This window comes from Equus caballus, chromosome 27 (genome assembly GCF_041296265.1).
Source record: "Equus caballus isolate H_3958 breed thoroughbred chromosome 27, TB-T2T, whole genome shotgun sequence".
Lineage (NCBI taxonomy): Eukaryota > Metazoa > Chordata > Mammalia > Perissodactyla > Equidae > Equus > Equus caballus.
Window position 1 is genome coordinate 41,310,919 of NC_091710.1, and position 13,495 is coordinate 41,324,413.

At 46.1% G+C, this 13,495-nt stretch overlaps 1 protein-coding gene across 14 annotated transcripts in view; it reads left to right on the forward strand.

Moving 5' to 3' along the window:
• The first annotated feature begins 2,164 nt into the window (after nucleotides 1-2,164).
• FAT1 (FAT atypical cadherin 1) overlaps nucleotides 2,165-13,495 on the forward strand; it is a 131,549-nt gene continuing 120,218 nt past the window's right edge. For 9 of the 14 annotated variants that reach the window (XR_011433374.1, XR_011433375.1, XR_011433373.1 and 6 more), the window contains exon 1: nucleotides 2,165-2,994. The gene's annotated coding sequence lies outside the window, so the exon portion shown is untranslated. The other 5 variants (XM_070253403.1, XM_070253405.1, XM_070253400.1 and 2 more) reach the window with 4 other exon arrangements.

Here is a 13,495-nt window from a genome sequence, read left to right on the forward strand (position 1 = left end):
CCCCGACTAGCTATGGCATCTGGAATTTCACCATTAGCATAAACTTTTATCATTAAGGTATAGCTTTAAGAAAGGCCATGTTAAAATGCACTTGGAAAAGACCAGGAGTATTAATATATTCATACCCATAGTTAACCACTACTGATTCTTAACAGATTGACCAGTAGTGTGTTCTATTGGCCGATCGGAGTGTCCAAACAGAGCCCAGAGGAGGGCTGTATTTGGATGAAAGGGCCAAAATCCCAAAGCACGGGGAAGTGGAGACAGCTGAATGGTGTGTCGCGTCCAGGAAGTTTAGGCAGAAAGAGGGCGCTGGCAGATGAGAGCAGAGAAGAGGAAGAGAGCGGGTGGGATGCCAGGAGTCAGTCAGCTTCCTTACAATTGTTTAGTCCTAGGACTATTAAAAATGTTTTAGAATTCTTTCTTGCTTTAAGTTTAGTGATTTACCCTGGTTTTAATACTCAGCAATAACTGAAAACAACTAAAAGGCCCTGTTAAGCCATGTTAATATTTCTTAATCACCAAACACACCTAACTCATTAAATTTTGAGTCCTTTATAATTTCACTTAGCATATTGTTGGTACTTGATAAATATTTGCAGAATAAGCGAATCCTTCTGCGATTGCTTTTTTTTTTACTTGAAAGTGACTCAATATTGGATGCATCAAAATGATGATACTTGATGTAGCCTCCCCAAAACAATAGGGAAGTCCCTAACAATGTCGTTCAATAGAACGCTCCCTCATGATGAAAAGGTTCTTTAATTGACCCTGAACAATACTGTAGCCACTAGGCACAAGCAGACATTGAGTACTTGAAATGTAGTACTTGAAAAGAATTTAATTTTAATTTAATTTAAATAGCCACTTATGTGTACACTTTATGTGTATCATTTATAGAAACTTGTATTATGTGGTCAATTTCTAATTTCAGCTATTGACATAAAAGGAGCGAGCCTGTGTGGTTCAAACAGTGAAGGAGAGAACTCTCTCCTCCGCACTGACAGGCTGGCCTTTCAAGCCAGGCTTTCTTTTGATTGCCTCCTCCCTCCTCAGGAATCTGGCACCTTCGGCTGCTCCCTGGGTCTGCAGGGGCCTCTGAGGTCCTTTCCTCCAGTCCTCCACCTCCTAGCTTTCAGCGCCCTCCTCTTCCTTCGAAACCAAAATCATGTTGAATTAGTTCTGATAACCTCCCTTTAATTCATCCTAATTTTATCGATGAGAAAACCGAGATACTGCAAAGAACAAGGCAGGGCAAGAAACCTAATATTGATAAACTACTATGCGCTTGCTAGACACTTAATATGATGCTCAGTAAGAGTGCTGCCAGTATGAATGAATATCTCCTTGGCAGATAAACGGCATTCAATAAACTTTTGAATAGATAACGCGAATACATTTTTACTGTGTGAAACAGGTATTATTCCCTCATCACAGATGAGGAAACTGAAATTTAGAGAAGTTATGACTTCCTCAAGGCTAAGCACATACAATACTCCAACACTTGATCGTTTTTTCTCTGAACTGTTTAACCCCTTGCCTTGTTTCCAGGTTTCCTGTGTCCTTGCGGCTTTGCTCTTTACCTTTCGAAGAGAACGACCAGCTAAACCGACCAGTAAATTTACATAGCTGGCTGCAAATGTATTGGTAGAAACCGCTCCCAGCCCCGTCGCCATTTCACAGGGATCTTTGAATTTTAATGCCAACCTTCTGGGGACAGTGTCAACTCACAGAAATGGCACCCTAGGAATTTCACACTGTTCAGATTTTATTTTGGTACTTTAGCGGCATTAAAAAAATATTCCACAGCAGACATTTTCCTGGATCTGGACGCTTACATAAAAAAGACGCATTCATTTATCAATTAAATTTCAACAGTGTTTGCATCTATCTTGGTCTATAGTACGAGGAGTAGACGATTGATTTGTATACTGGCCCCTATCACTATGGATGACTTGTAAGAAACATTAGAAATTGGCTCCTCCTCCATCTCTTTCCCCCATCCCTCGGAAGCTTATACGCTTCAAAATACGGTCTAAAAACGTAGGCGCTTTTGGAAAGGATTTGAAAATTAAAATATGGCTCCGTGATTTTCAACACAAAGACCACAGACCGTGCTAAGAGCACAAGAAGTATTTAAAATAGATCACATCCAGAAGTTGGAAGGCTACAAAGTACAAGTCGTCCAGGCCAGTCTGCAGGGACTGTTCATGCTTCCGCCCTGCAAAAACCCGGCAGGCGAGACGGCGGGACGAATTTCAGCTGCAGAAGAGGAAGAGCATCACCTGCAGTTCGAGGCGTGGGAAACGCTGCCGGAGAGGGCTGGAAAGGGAGCAAGCCGGAGAGGTGCCCGCAGCGGGGCTCCGGGGCCGCTCAGGTGCTGAGCGCGAGGGGCGCCAGCACCCGGCGGAGCCCGGGAGACGGTGCAGGGTGCAGACGGCCGGCGCTTCACCTTAGGGACCGCAGCGACCGTGGGGATCGCGGTAGCAGGGGAACACGCCACAGCCTCTAAGCTAGCTGCTGCTACTGTCCGGAAGGCGGACCCCGCCGGAGAACCCGGTCCGCGCCGGGGCCTGGGGGCGAGGCGGGGCGCTGACGTCACCTCCCCTCCCCCACCTCCTCCAACAGGGAGGGAGTGGGGAAAGAGGCAGTGATCCGCCGCAGCTCCCGGCCGCAACTCCCAAACTCGGCGGCTCGCTGCCTGGGCATGTCCTGACAAACTTGGCTTCTCTTCGACCCTCTCTCTAGCCATCGCGCTCTCTCATTTCGCCTCCTTTTGGTGCCCAAGTTTCACCCAGGACGGAAGCTTCTGGAGATGCGGCCACCTGGGTCTGGGCAGCGCGGGCGCATCGCACTCTGGTTGGGGACATGCTGAAGATCAGAGGGAGGCAAAGTTGGTACTTCAGACCCGGCTTTTAACACATACCCAGCTCGCGAGGGATTACGGAGCTGCCGAGGACTTTAAAGCGGAGCCCCGAGGACTCAGCTGGACTGGTGAGTTCTTTGTTTAGTGCAAGCCTTTTTTGTATTTAAGTTTAAACGTAAATGAAATTACGTGGGGTGTTTGGCTCTAAGCTAGTGCAGGGAAGCGTGTGTATCCTACAGTCTCTCCGCTCAGCGAGCTGCACACTTTTCTGGAAGTGCATGGCTCGGGAATGAAAAGGATCAGTATGCATACATCTTGGAATTCATAAAACACATAACAGAGCACTGTTCAAAAGAACTTGAAAAGCTATGTTGTTTGTGCATTATTTTGAATGTAACTTATTACGTATAGAAATGGTGCCTAGGGAGGGCGCATCGGGGGCCGCGCGATCTGCAGTGGCGCAGCGCCCTCTAGTCCGGACACCCGGCAAGGCGCGCACTCATTGCCGGGTTCCGCGCGGACCGCGAACTTGGACCTGCCGGGCGCTCCTGGGACGTGGGCGTGAGCTCGGTCGCCGCCACCCCAGCCTTCGCTTACCACCCACTCCGGCCCATTCTGTGTCTAATTTCCAAATAGTAGCTTTGGTAGACTGGATGCAGAGGCCGTGCTGGAGGAAAGCGTTTTTGTTTTCGTCGTCCATCCCTCTAATTTCCAAGAGCCTTTGGGGACAGGGTGAGGGAGGGTCGACTATTCAAAGGACAAACGTGGAGCTTCAACTACGTTTCTCTTTCATGTGAAGGTAATTCGGTGGTAGCAAAAAGGCACCTCTGTTTCGTTCCGTTGGGGCTTAAGGATCAGTAAAAACGTGGTAGCGCCGGAGTCTGCAATCTCCGTCTCTGGCTCTCGGCTGTTCCTGTGGCGAGGAAGTGTAACTTCTTCCAGGCAATGAGGTTTCGCAGAAAGCCTGGAAAAATCGGGATTCCCAAACAGTTGTTTTAGCTCGAGTAAGCGTTATTATTTCTTAATGAATGGTAATTTTCTCCAGGAATTCTTGTGTGCCATTTAAAGTGTTGGGATTTTGTTACGGTCGTTTTACGTTTTACTGTCGCCCCCCCCCCCCCGCCCCGGGCAAACTCAAAAACTCAAACTGTTGGCGTTCTGGTGTGGTTGTGTTTTGTTGAGAGTTAGAATTCGGCAAGAGGCGCAGACCGGTTGAGCTTGCAGATCCAGGTCACTTACTTCCGAGGTGTTCCATGCATGAAATTGACCTGTAACTCCAGGAGCACTTTGCGCAGTTAAGACCGTGGCCGGGTGTTGGGATGATGGTGTTTGCTGGGAGTGCGAATTTGTGTACATTCTAACTAATGCGCAGGGAAGACCACCACACACTTTCAGTGCTATGAATCAGCATACTCATTCTGCAGGCATTATTTTTCCTTCCCAGCCATAACCTGCTAGATACCTTTATTTTTTCAATCACCTTCTTAAGAGAACACTGCATTAACTTTGAACCAGGGAAATTCTCTCTTGAACCCTAGACTCCCTCTCCCCCATCTGCTTCGCAGTTCCCTTGCATCCCCCTCCATCGATTCCGGGGATATCAGATCTCTTTGTCCTCACAGTGTTAAAATGTTCGAGTCCCACAAACTTTCCGAGGTCATGTCCGCCCTTTTCTCTGGCCTATTTCCCAGCTCCGGGGAGCACTCCGGGCCTCGGCTGAACCTCAACTGTGCCGAGCTCGCGATGAGGATGGGCTCACAGCCCGGGGACGCCGGACTGCGCTCTCCGGCTAGGGGGAGTTCCCGGAGCGAGGCGTCTGCACGCCCGGGGCTTTCCCTTCTCCCTAGGGAACTTGTAATTTCACGTAGACTGGGTTCACAGTTTGCAGGGTGGACTTACCCACTGGGAGAGCGCACGAGGCGGCACAGCTGCCTTTTGTCCTGCAGACGTGGGAACCGGGGGTGTCCGCCGGGGGATGCTGGCGTTGGGGTTCGTACCCAGGGTCGGAGAGGTTCTGGGGTCTCACTAGCTCTACACAAAGAGGTCGCGGAGGAAGCGCTTTCATTTTCCGGGGATCTTAGTGTGGATTGAAGAAGGAAGCACATTCCGATCTAACTGCATTCCTCTGGAGACCTTTTGGAAGATGTTATTCCACCCAGCAATTGCAGACCCAGAACCGAGGTATTCACATGCAGATTTAGGAATTCCCTGAAGGTTCTAGAGAATCTAAAGGGAGGCGTGGAAAGCTGTGCCGTTAGGCTCAGCTTTTTGTTATTTTGGAGCTAAGCTAATGTTTCCCTTTTCCTAGCAGGAAACATTCCATATTAATTCCCTGCACAAATCTGTGCGCTGGCCATAACTAACATCCGCACTAAAGCAAGCCCCAAACTGTTCCTCGGAGTGTCGCCAGATCAACCCTGGGCACTCGCTCGTCTCCTTCTCTCAAGCAGTTGGCTGCTGGGGCGGCAGAGGATTGCTGACCGGCGACGGGCCGTCGCTGCCCGGGACCCGGGGACTCCGAAGACTCCGAGTCCCGCCGCCAGGGAAAGTCGGCAGGACTTTCCGCGCCGGTGAAACGAGCGCCGGCGCTCGCGGGCGTGGCTGCGGGCGGAGGGATATACCCCGCGCCGGGCGCGTGAGGCGCCGGGGCCGAGCAGGGCGGCCTCGGAGCGGGGCGCGCGGGCGGCGAGGGCTGGCCCCGGGCAGCGTGTGGACCTGCGGGCTCAGGGAGACCCCCCCCGGCAGCCCCGGGTCCCGCTCGGGGGCGCGCTGAGGCGACAAGGTGCGCGCCCCCGAGAGCGCCGCCGCCACTTCGGGCCAACTTTGCTGTAAGTTTGATGGAAACCAAGTTGGGGCTCGCGCGCGGGTGGGCGAGGGGCGCCGCGGCTGCCAGTGCCCCGGAGGCGTGCAACTTGCTGCCTCGGGCTGGCGGACTCTCGGCTCCTTAGGTCCAGCTCCGGATCGTGCTCCTGCCGGTGCTGTGGAAAATGGGATGAAAGAGCGAGCCCGGCTGGAAGGGGTGGTGCCGCGGCGCCTGCCCCCTTGGAAAGTTCAGTCCTGGCCGTGCATTCCGGCGGCTTGGGGAGGAGGCGGAGCTGGCCGGGGGAGCCTTCGCGGCGTGAACCGAATGGTAATTAACGAGCAGGGCTGCAGCGAGCGGAGCCGCGCCGGGTCTGGTCCTGGAGCCATTGCTGGGCATCAAAGCGGCGGCCCGGCGCAGGGCTCCGGCGGCCGGAGGGCGAGAACTTCCGCCGCGCCCCAGAGCTCGGAAACTTCGCACTCTCCACTTTCTCCTCTCCGGTAACCCTCGTGCCTGCTAATGACTTAACTGATCTCGCCGCTAGGTTGATTTCCCAGTGGATGAAATATTCACAGCGTAGGTGAGATCAAAGGAGAGGCCAGTGGCTAAGAGATGGGGATCTTAGAAATGGAGGCGCAGAGTTCTCTTGGATGTTTTGTGCACTGCGAGAGTGCTGCTCTGAGGTTTAGGTACTCACTGGTAGATCGATGGAGATAGAATAGGTGCGCTAGATAAACTGCGGGGCTAAACATTTGCAAAATGTGCTGTTTATTGGTTCGTTAATAGCTTTTCTGGAAGAGAAACTTGTAAGATCTTTTTGTTTTAAGAAACAGATTCTGGTTCTTCAATGCTTTTTCTTACTCAAAGCGTCTTCTAGGAAGCTAACTTTCTGTTGTCTCTAAGATTTTTTTGTTCCCACTGATGTGAATTGCAGGGCTTTGAAAACAAGGACGCAATTGTGTGCATTAGGAAAGTAAACTCGTAAATATTTTCTATGCAGTTAAAGTTTGTTTTTTTTTTTGCATGTGTCTCAACTATGGTTTCATTAAGTGGCTTTTGTTAAGCAACTCTGGTGGCTGGTAGAGGAGTTTTTTTTTTTCCTCTCTGACTATTTACAGTGATTGTTGAAATCAGCAGAGATTTAAAAGGCAAATGATCTTGAGTTATTTATCTTTTACAAAAGCAGATTCTTAAGGCTTCATATATTCAGATAGGTTTCAGAAGTTTAAGAAGATATTTCCACGTGTTAAAACTAGGTAATGGTGTTGTTTTTCCGTATTACTCTTAGAGTTGTGGTTCTGTTATGCATCACGTTCAGTCCTTATGGGTCCTCATGAAAATATGTTTCTCCAGTTGTATAGGTTAATTCTCATATTTGTCTGTCTGTTTTAGGACAGCTCTGGTTCCACAATTAGAATTATTATTCCTCTTACCTTGTTGTGTATTTAACCTTTAAGATGGATGTAAAAATACTTAAAACATTACATAATTTGTAAAAACATCAATTGATATAACACAGAGTTATGCCAAACATGACATTTCACAAGTTCAGTGTAAAGTTTGATTTGAGTAAAGTGTGCACTTGTGTACCCATTTCTTGAAAAAAATGAACCAAATTCTTTGTCACTCTGAAAGGAAGTGAGATTGTTAGAGGACTTCATAAAAGCATTCAGGCCACCTGTTTATTCATTCGTATCTTTTAATTAGTCGCTGGAAGTAGCCCTAGTGCGCTCTCATCATGTTGATAGATCATTTAAATCCCTGTTATGGACAGGTGCCAAAAGAGGAATCTAAAAATTATGTGCAGACTAGTACTGTTTTCTTTCCTCTGATCCCGTCTTTCTAGTGTGTCTTTAGACTTAGCTTTTGAGCCAGCTTTGAAATTCTCATTTCTTTGAACGTTAGAGGTGAAAGGGATCTTACAGATTGTTCGTTTTAACTCCCTTATCAAGTCTGCCGCCACCTGTTTTCCACCCAAGCTTGGCTGATTTTACATAGTTTCAATAAACTGAATCAAATTAGTGCATTATTGTTCCGTTAATGTTGTCTCAGTGGCCTAATTTGTGGCCTAAAGGACCTGATTTAATAGCAGGAAGCCATAAGGCTAGGTGTCTATTTAATCTTTATGAGAGGGAAATTGCAGTTCGTAAGCTTTTTTGGACCAAATTATATAGACGATGAAGCCAAGCTATTTTTCGTTTCATTTAATTGTTCAGTTTGCAAGTGTTAGTTTATCCTTAGGCACTGGAAAGGAGTTTCTGAAATGAGTGACTCAGGTAATTCATTTAACGAAGATCAGAAAGTTGCCATTTTCTCTTCTCATATCTGAGAGGAGCTTTTTATTTCAAAATTGTATTCAGTTAGATGAGGAATCTGTGTATTTCACATTTTAAAACTTTTAAAAAATTTAAGTCCCGGATTTAAATATATTGCCAAAATTCTTAATTCCAAAGGTTTATTATATTTGTGGAGATAAATGTCTTCTACAAACCATTTAGGAGTATCAGTCGTTGTTTAATCCTCATCCTTCATAGAATATTCAAGCATAGGGCTTCATAATAAGCTCTGCCCTACAGACTGATCTGGCATCGCCTGGAGCCAACTTGGAAGTGTTTTGAGGTGGGTGGTGACCTCTTTCTGAGCTGCTGGAAATGTGAGCCATCTCCAGGGCAGCCATCTGCAGTGTTGTCACTGGCCTGGTGGTCGCACCTGGATTTCCTGTTAATTTTAGAATGGCGGATGTATTATTTTGCCTTGTTATCTCTCCTTACCTCCTCCCCTCCTTCAGTCCTGCCTTCTCAATCTTCATCCATCTGTCCATTCGTGAACCCAACAACTGTGGATCTCCTCTGTGCCAAACGTTGGGCCAGACACTGTACAGTGGTGAACAGATCACGTTTCCTGCCCTCAAGGAGCTTACAGTCCAGTGGGGGTGAAGGACCAGTAAACAGTTATATCTGGTGTGATAACAGCTCCACTAGGAGCACCTCGGTCAGCCGGGGATCTGGGGGAGGGGCTGTTAGGATAGGGTGACTGATGACGGAAGAGTGAATCGGAGGGAATAATTCCAGGAGAGGAAATGACACGTGTCAAGCAAGTTGTAGAAGCCTTTGCTGTGACTTGATTTGTGGTGTGATGAATAGTGAGAAAAGAGACCAAGAGCTAAACATGCCACGTTGTCGTTAGGAAAAGCGTTGGTTGGTTTATCATCAGCTTCTTTAATCTTGTTTGCACTTGGCTTATGACTTATCTTTTTTCGTCATAAAAAAATCTATGACCTGGGCTTCATTGGCCCTGTCTTAGAAAGAGAGGGAAGATAATTCTTATGGGGCAGGAGTTACGAAGAGAGAGAAAGAAGGAAATGTTGAAGAGAAAGGTGAAAATAACTAAACTGCGTGTGAGCAGCAAAGGGCAGGAAAAAGTAAAATAGTTATGTTTGCATTATCTTTAGAAGGGAAGGGATGGAGATGTCACAAGTTTCGAGCCCCCACCTCTAGGTGGTGTCATTGGCACCAGACAGCTTGGTGGTTTCGAGCCTGTGGGAGGTATACTTTTTTGGTTTGAAGCAGGAAGTAATATTGGAAGATTAAATTAGGAAAGTAGGTAGAGGTCAGATTATCAAAGGTCTTTAATACAAGGCTATGAAGAATCTACTTAGTCAGCAGGCTAAGGGAAAATAATGAATATTTGTGAACTAGGGAATAATACTACAAAGAAGCTTTAATGAGATTAATTTGATGGCAGTGCATAGGCTAAATACTTTTGGGGCCAGAACGCAGGAATACGGAAAGGTTATTGAAATGCTGTGCCTGACCCAATACAAGTCTGAGCTAGGTGGAAACAGCGGAAATGGAAAGGGAACCATTTTGCAAAATCAAGAAAGAAAAAACGTCAAGTCTAAACAAGTTTTTAGATATGAAGCTGTGGCAGTTAAGAATACAAGTTCATAGAAATCTTGACTTTTTAGAGAGGGGGGTTAGAAGAACTAGGGGGAAGGGAGGAAGAGTGTGTGTCTGTGGGAGGGTAGGAGGCTGTAAAGATCTTAGTCCAGTCTTTAGTTTTTCAAATAAAGGAATGGAATTCAGCTTTCTTGAATTCACACTGCTGATTAGTGACAGTCAGGGCTAGAGCGCAGGTTTTATATCTCCCAGCCCTCTCTCTCTTTTTTTTTTTTTTAAAGATTTTATTTATTTATTTTTCCTTCCCAAAGCCCCCCGGTATATAGTTGTATATTCTTCCTTGTGGGTCCTTCTAGTTGTGGCATGTGGGATGCCGCCTCAGCGTGGCTTGATGAGCAGTGCCATGTCCGCGCCCAGGATTCGAACCAACGAAACGCTGGGCCGCCTGCAGCGGAGCGCGCGAACATAACCACTTGGCCACGGGGCCAGCCCCACCAGCCCTCTCTCTTTTATTTGATTTCTTAGGTCACAAACTCGAGTGGTTGGGGAAGTGGTGAAACTTCGCTGACAGGAGAATGCAGTGGCCCCGCCATTCTTTTGTGGTGGGGAGTGGGTGAAAAGACTCTAACGTAGGTCTGATGCTGTCTCAGGATGAGTGTTCATGGCACTTGAGGGAGTGGAGGGCTGGACCTCAGGATTCCTCAGTGGCCCTTAGGATTAAGACATAGTGGATGGGATCCTTAAGGATGATAATATGCATGGGGAGGGAAGGAGTCAGACGACAGAAGTTTGTAATGCCAAACGTTCAGGTGAAAGAGTCAGTGGTAGAATATACAAGAGTGTTGAAGAGAACCAGGAAAATTTAGTGTCATTCATTTGTTTTATGTTATGGATTGCTTGTTTGTCTCAGGCAGTTTGTGTCTTAAGGACACAGGGTATTGGGGAGGGGGTGAGTAGTGTCAAATGTGACAGTAGGTCTGGGAGGATGAGTACTGAGAAAAGGTCATTTGATTAGCTTGTGACATTGGCAGAAGCTGTTTCTACTGCCAGGGTCGATCTGAGGTCATGTAGCGCAGGTAAGGGTCAAAGGGATGTCAGGAGGAGAGAGAGTTGTCAGGAAGACAAGCTTGCACTGCCAAACTTGGAACGCTTTGCCAGTCTAAGAAAGAAAAAGGGTGTTAGTGTGAAGGCAGTGAATTTTTTTGAATGCAGTTTGTTTTTTTTATTTTTGGTGAGGAAGATTGGCCCTGAGCTAACATCTGTGCCCATCTTCCTCTATTTTGTATGTGGGATGCTGCCACAGCAGGGCTTGATGAGTGGTGCATAGGTCCACACCTGGGATCTGAACCTGTGAACCCCAGGCCGCTGAAGGAGAGTGCATGAACTTAACCTCTGTCCCACCAGGCCTGCCCCGAGTGCAGGCTATTTTTAAACAGGGTGAACCAGTGTGTATTCGTAGCCTCTGCTGAGGGTGACAGTTGTGAAGGGTCATTTGAGTGCATGTTTGAGTGGGAGAGAGAATTTAGGGAAAAGCTGCAGAAGAGGCCAAATTTTATGGCATCAAGGCGTCTTTATTTGTAGCTCGGGTGGGTCCCGTCTCTTCTGAGATGTGGGAGGAACAGAGAATAGGGAGGAAAAGAGAACATTTTAAGGAGCGGAAGAGGAAGGACCGTCTACCTCCTGACTCCATTTTCTTGCTATCCGTGGAGCATTCACATTCCTGATCCATTACTTAGTGAAATGCCTCCATGTGTACCGAAATACACAGGGAGCACCATAATTTGACCTGTAATAAGACCTTACTAATTTGGGAGTGGGAGAAGTGGCCGTGTTAATTACCGGCCACTCTGCCAAAAAATCGTTTAAATGATTTCTGTCTGCAGAGAAAAATACATTAGGTGAGATGATCTTAAATCACAGGAGGTAAACAGTCTGATGATTGGACTTCTCTTTGGGCAAATTTTGCCCTGGCGTGTGGATGAGGAGAAGTGGTTGGAGGATAACTAATATATAGTGGTCGTGTTTCTGTGTGTGAAAAGAGGAGAGAGGAGAGAGAAGAGAATAGCACAGAGATGCCTATCCTGAAATATACCCACAGCCTTTCTTCACCTGTCTTGTCTTTTTTTTTTTCTTGGTGAGGAAGACTGGCCCTGAGCTAACATCTGTTGCCAGTCTTCCTCTTTTTGCTTGAGGAAGCTTGTCACTGAGCTAACATCTGTGCCAGTCTTCCTCTATTTTGTATGTGGGGTGCTGCCACAGCATGGCTTGATGAGTGGTGTGTAAGTCTGTGCCTGGGAGCTGAACCCACGAACCCTGGGCCACCTAAGCAGAGTGTGTGAACCCAACCACTACACCATGGGGCCGGCCCCTGTCTTGTCTTTTATGTCACAGTAACACAGAACAGAGGGAAACAGTCATCTTCATAGTGTCCACAGACATATTTGATAGGTTCATGTAGTAGGTAAATTACATAGATTTTATATGGAGGCTATTTAAAAATTAGAGAATCTGTTTAACTTTCTTAAGAGCAAGGACACTTTTAAAAAATTATTTTGGATTGATTCAATCATGTAAATGCTGAAGTTCTTAAGTTCTGCAAGAGTTATAATGTACAGAGGAGACAGGTTTCTCGTTCCACACTGTCAGTATCAGTAGTTTGAAGACTGTAAATTGGGTCAGTGGTGGATCATTTGAAGGCAGTATTTAAATTAAGACATTGCTAGAGTAATCAGACTTACTGCAGCTCCAATCAAAATGAACAGCATACAGAGCTACCAGAAGTAGTTAAATGATACATACCAAGCCTAAGGTTGCTGTTCAGTTCTAGGTTCATAGCTACTCCCCCCCCCCCCCCCATTTTTACAGAAAAATGTATTAAGATGGCTTTAAAAGATTTAGGATGCATCCAGAAAATAAACATAGTCTACCCATTAATTTTTCAGTATAAGAATGAAAGCTTTTAAAAGTACCGTCCGTGGCGATTACAATGTATTAGAAAAATGCAGATTTTTTTTTTTCTGCTGTAAATGTCTGAAAGCTGTGAATGGATTATCCCTGAGTAACAAGCAGGCTTTCTTAGTAAGATACATTCCTTTCTTTTGACTCCTATTAAGTGATTTTAGAGATCATTAAACATTTATTCAATAGACAATATTTTTAAAAAACAGGAGTCATTTATATTTCCTATTCTGTTTTTTTGACAACTTCATGACATTCTTCTTTGAAAAATGTAGTTCTCTTCCTTGCAATTTAGTCGTCTTTAAAAAATACTTTTAAAATGTGACACTATTCCAACTGAACATTAAGCTCTAAATTTCAATAAGATAAATTCTAGTGATGCTGTCACCGATGCTGGTACAAAAATGGGAGCACACAGGAGCGCGTGATGAGGGGAACACAAAGTTCTTGACTGGACTCATTTTTGTGTATTTTTATTATCACGTGGAATGGAAAGTTTAAAGCGGTTTCCCTGTTGCCTTGAGGGCTGGAATGACTGATAGCGTTTCTGAGAATTGTGGCCTCTAAATAATAAATATACAGTGTTTAACAGAATTTATGCATTGGGTAATGCTGTGTCCCATCTGATGTCCTGTCTCTGAAGCATGTGAAACGCTTCTGAAGCTTCAGCTTGGGATCTAAATATTTGCATTTTACACAGTTACCTTCTCAGCGCTGGGGCCTTGTTCTGTTTGCTACAGAATGTGCAGTCACAGTAATTGATGAAAACACTTTATGGGAAGAAATCTGAGCACATTAATATCTGATATCTACTAGGAGAATTATTTTTCTCTCCTATGGATTTTAGGAAATCTCTACTAAAGATGTTTAAGCTTTAGACCTGAGGCTCTTTTCCCTAAAGGCTGAGCTAGGTAAACATTCTTTGTTTTCACTTTGAAAATGCGTAGAAGAAATCCTAAATGACTGCGAGTT